Consider the following 5,824-nt stretch of genomic DNA (forward strand, 5'->3'; position numbering starts at 1 on the left):
CTTTTCTGCATTGTCTTTTCATACTCTGTACTGCTGTTGATTTTCTCCAAGCTGATTTCTGTCTGCCAGTCTTCTTGCTGACTTTCACAGGAGCAATATCATCAATAACATTCTTAACTTTTGAGTTAAAGGAATCAAGGAGAAGATCAACAGAGTCTGCAGAAATGCTTGGTGTTAAAGATATAGCCTCCATAAATAGCACCCTAGTGTTAAAAGATTATTAATAATAATAATCTTATTGACAAAAAATGGTAGTATATTATAATTATACTTTATTTAGATATTATACATAATAATAGTTTACAAACAAATAACAACAACATATTAATAATAACATGCCCAACATCTTAAAAGGTTTTCTATCAAGAATGTCATCCTTTTGATGAGACTACTTTTTTTGTCATTATGATATCAAGACAGTTACCTGACATTTTTTGCTTCATGCTTCCAAAACATATCAAAATGAATCCTAATTAATTTAGTATAATCATGCTGTGTGGTGTATTCAAGTCGGTGTATTTATGTTATATATATAAATTAAATATATAAATTCAGGTCTGTTCTGGCTTAGTGCACTAATAACATGGACTGATTTTCTGACGATGTGCCTGCAGAGTCTCATACCTGACCTTAATGATCTTGATGCTTTAAAGCACTTACTGTATATTGGTCTTCCACATGCTCCCAGCTGCAGCCTGCAGCCAGCCACATATAGGATGCATACTCTATGGATCCAAAGCACTCATGCATCTCCATTTACCGGAAAAACGATTCAACATCAGGGATGAAAGTCTGGCATGAGGGATTTGATATGTTTTATTTCTGTAGTAAACATAAATCATGTTTGCCACTTCACGAACAGGTCTGTTAACAATAAACATGCTGAACTTGCATGACAGAGACGGAGGAGGCAATTTAAGGGAAACGAATCTTAAATGAAAATCTTAACGGAAATGAATTTGTGAGCTTTTGTTGAAGCTCATCTAGTTTCTTTCATCTTTTGGCAGTTTCTGTGGAAAATTACCATATCTACAGTGTCAGCCTTAATTTACACATTAAGATGCTAGTAGTAGGCTAGCCTATACAGTACGGTAGTTAGATCAGTAGTTTTAAACTTGGTCAAATCCACTGCACATCTTCAGTGTGCATGAGTGAAATATGATATGAAGCTTCATATTAATAGCTAAAGAGGCTATAGTTTTTAAGCCATAATCTTTTTCTTTCTTTCTTTTTTAATCTCAAGGGAGGTCGGTTTTATCTTCATTGCATCTCTGCAGGTCGTTTTGACATTTATGTTTAAGCTGAAAACATCGATTTTTTTCAGGTAGTTTAGTTTATTGAGGCTAATCTTGTGAGAAAACAATGCAATTAGTGTAACGCAGCATTTAACTGTATTTGCAGATACCGTAAGCAGATACACCAAACTGTTTTGTGCAAAATGCAAAGATGTATTTTTAATAAAATTTTTTATACATAATTAATTTAATCTTCCCTAATTGGCTAGAATTACCTTTGTGTGTGTTCTGCTGCCCTCTAGCGGTCTAATGAATCGCCTCTTCATAGCCTGACATGAGGATAAATATATCTATTGTAGCATGACATACATTGTTATGCTACTGATAACTACTGAAATTCAATTATATAATTATTTTAAGCATATGATGTTTAAGTTGCATTCATCGGTAACGTTTCAAACAGTGTGCTACATGTTATCATCTCATCATATTAGATTTTTGATTATTTTGAAATAACGTTAAAAAATGTCTTCACTTTTGGCAGTGCAATAAAATAATAAGTTTGTCGCTGAAGTAGACCTACTTCCAGTTCATTTGAAACAGAAATATTAGTTTGTACTTTTGTCTAGCATTTATTTCTCTGCTCCTTTGAAAACTAGCACTGTATCCTAAGGTGACCAGATTTCTGAAATGAAAACCAGGGTCAAAATATCACTGAAATCTGACTTGATTAAAAAAACAATTTTATACATAATTAATTTAATTAATCTTCCCTAATTGGCTAGAATTACCTTTGTGTGTGTTCTGCTGCCCTCTAGCGGTCTAATGAATCGCCTCTTCATAACCTGACATGAGGATAAATATATCTATTGTAGCATGACATACATTGTTATGCTACTGATAACTACTGAAATTCAATTATATAATTATTTTAAGCATATGATGTTTAAGTTGCATTCATCGGTAACGTTTCAAACAGTGTGCTACATGTTATCATCTCATCATATTAGATTTTTGATTATTTTGAAATAACGTTAAAAAATGTCTTCACTTTTGGCAGTGCAATAAAATAATAAGTTTGTCGCTGAAGTAGACCTACTTCCAGTTCATTTGAAACAGAAATATTAGTTTGTACTTTTGTCTAGCATTTATTTCTCTGCTCCTTTGAAAACTAGCACTGTATCCTAAGGTGACCAGATTTCTGAAATGAAAACCAGGGTCAAAATATCACTGAAATCTGACTTGATTAAAAAAACTGGGACAATATATATTTGTATATTTTTGTTTTTTAATTGGTGTGGGTTCCATATATTAATATCCTAATTAATAATTACAGGGATGATTTACTTTCGTTTTTTAATATTATTCACCAAAATTCACACTTTCAAAAATAGTAAATAGTAACTAGCAAAACAAAATGATATCTTAACAAAAACACATTAAAAATAAAACAATAAATATGAGAGAACATGTGATAAACAAAGCTGTATTTAACAAATATGTTTAATATTTTCTAACGGTATTTAACATTTTCACAAACTGAGTAATTTCAACTTTTCAAATTTTGTTTGTGCTTTTAGAAATGGATCTAGTCAGGGTTGTTGTTTTGCATTTTAGGCTCATTTTGAACACAAAATATATGCTTTCTGCAAATGTAACTGTGCAAGTGTAATTTATTAGTTTATTATTATTATTTTGTATTATTCATATCGGAGATGGCAGAAGTTTCAAGCATGTTTAATACGTGCACAACAATCCCGCAACCTTACCATGCCTTGTTATAAAGTGCACTCAAACAGTACTTCGTTTTAACATGTATAGTTAGTATGTTACTATACATGTGACTTTTACATTTTAATTGTTTGGAATGTGCTGTAAAACGGGGACATTTCCGGGGACAGGACACCAAAAACTGTGACTGTCTGACGTCTGGTCACCCTACTGTATCCACAATCAACTGTAATATCAGCCCCATCATGTTTTGTGTTTGTTCATGCATTAATTTACATTCTCTGCTTTATAATGGCCTCTAATACAACATTAGCCTACTTCCTGATGACAAAAGCTATTTTCCTATAAGGAAGTAAACAAGTACAGAATGGTTACATCAGGGTATAATAATGCACTGCTTTCTTACCAGGTTGCTCCAAATGACAGGCTTGCCAAGTGTTTATCACAATGCTAAAGCACAGTAATAGCCTAAACAGTTTGGCTAAATGCCTTAAAGGGATAGTTCAGCAAAAAAAGACAATTCTGTCATTTACCCTCATGCCCTGTCAAACCTGTGTGACTTACTCTCGTCTGTGGAGCACAAAAGAAAAGATTGTCAAAAGTGAAAGGCTGAAGTTTACATTTCTGAGTGAACCATTTCATTAAATGTAGTACGTTTCTGTCCAGAGGTACTGGGATAGTTTACCCAAATATTGTTGATATGATGTTAATTTACTTACCCTCATGCAACCATAAAAAAAACATATTTTAGCTGAAACCGTGGTCTTTGTGATTCATGCAAGTTAGTGGCTGCCATCACTTTGAGAGTCAAAAAAGCAAATCAGACAACACAAAATTAGCACCCGTGTCTCGTGATGATATATTGAGGTCTTATAAAGCAAAACGAACAATATAGTGCAAGAAACTGTACGTTATTTACTTAATTATTACCTGTAATCCAGAGCCTCAGGCAAATGGGGAAGTGTGAAAACTGGTTCTTTCAGACAGTTTGTTTCAATGAACAGGCTCAAACAAACAATTCGCCAGTTTGTTTACGCATTCACACAATGACAAAGTACACACAATTTTAAAGCAACCAATAATGATGTGAAACACAGATATTTTACATGTCTAAAGCATATAAAGTGAATAAAATACCTTCATCAATGCACAATTATACATAAACAATGACCATACATACTGGTGCTCGGTTCACTCATGCGCATTTCAGCGGCTCATCAGTTCAGTGACTGTTGGAGGAACTGGAATGCTGAATGTGTTCATTCACCATAGGATCATATATGCTGGTATTTTGGCTTATTTGAGTGGCTGTCAGGTGTCCGAAAGTGAATTTGATTGAGTATCTTGTAGGGATGTAATGATTCACTCAACTCATGATTCGATTCACGATTTTGATTTCATGATTCGATTCACAATTTTTTTCTTTTTACAAAATGATATTTAAGACAAATTATAAGTTAAATGTGTCCTTTTATTATTGCTTGGACAAAATACTGTAGATTTCTTTGTGAAATTGAAATATAACACTCTAATAATATACTAATATAGCACTTGTTAATTATTGCTCTTTTGTTGGTTTTGATTGCTTCTATTGTCCTCATTTGTTAGTCGCTTTGGATAAAAGCGTCTGCTAAATAACAAAATTGAAATATAATGTAAATGTAAATAACAAAACTAGTTGGTTTTTTTACATTTAAAAACAAGCCCCAAATCAATTAAATAAGTAACACAAATAAAATAAATCTCTTCATATAAACAAACTAAGGCTTTGTCTGTGCTTATTAGAGGCAACCACTGCATTTTAATCATGATCCAAAGATCAAAGATGCTGAGCAGTTTTTAATCTAAATTACATTGTATAATTTCGAAAATTTGAAGCAAAAACAGAATGGTTTGACTTCAGTTTTGTGAAATTATGCTCAAAGGGGTCATATGATGTTGCTAAAAAGAACATTATTTTGTGTATTTGGTGTAATGAAATGTGTTTATGCGGTTTAAGGTTCAAAAAACACATTATTTTCCACATACTGTACATTATTGTTTGAAATATAACACTCTAATAATATACTAATATAGCACTTGTTAATTATTGCTCTTTTGTTGGTTTTGATTGCTTCTATTGTCCTCATTTGTTAGTCGCTTTGGATAAAAGCGTCTGCTAAATAACAAAATTCAAATATAATGTAAATGTAAATAACAAAACTGTTGGTTTTTTTACATTTAAAAACAAGCCCCAAATCAATTAAATAAGTAACACAAATAAAATAAATCTCTTCATATAAACAAACTAAGGCTTTGTCTGTGCTTATTAGAGGCAACCACTGCATTTTAATCATGATCCAAAGATCAAAGATGCTGAGCAGTTTTTAATCTAAATTACATTGTATAATTTCGAAAATTTGAAGCAAAAACAGAATGGTTTGACTTCAGTTTTGTGAAATTATGCTCAAAGGGGTCATATGATGCTGCTAAAAAGAACATTATTTTGTGTATTTGGTGTAATGAAATGTGTTTATGTGGTTTAAGGTTCAAAAAACACATTATTTTCCACATACTGTACATTATTGTTTCTCCTCTATGCCCCGCCTTTCTGAAACGATTTTTACAAAACTCATCGTTCTGAAAAAACAAGGTGTGCTGTGATTGGCCAGCTATCCAGTGCGTTGTGATTGGCCGAATACCTCAAGCGTGTGACGGAAATGTTACGCCCCTCACCATACTGTGATGCCCTGTCAGGCCGGAGCGATGATTCAAAAACATGAAAACCCATTATAAACGAGGCATTTATTGCATCCAGTGGGGACATAATTATGGATTATAATGACTTATACTGTCTTTTTACGCATTGCGTTGCATCG

This window comes from Sinocyclocheilus grahami, unplaced genomic scaffold, assembly GCF_001515645.1.
Source record: "Sinocyclocheilus grahami isolate Dianchi unplaced genomic scaffold, SAMN03320097.WGS_v1.1 scaffold1569.1, whole genome shotgun sequence".
Lineage (NCBI taxonomy): Eukaryota > Metazoa > Chordata > Actinopteri > Cypriniformes > Cyprinidae > Sinocyclocheilus > Sinocyclocheilus grahami.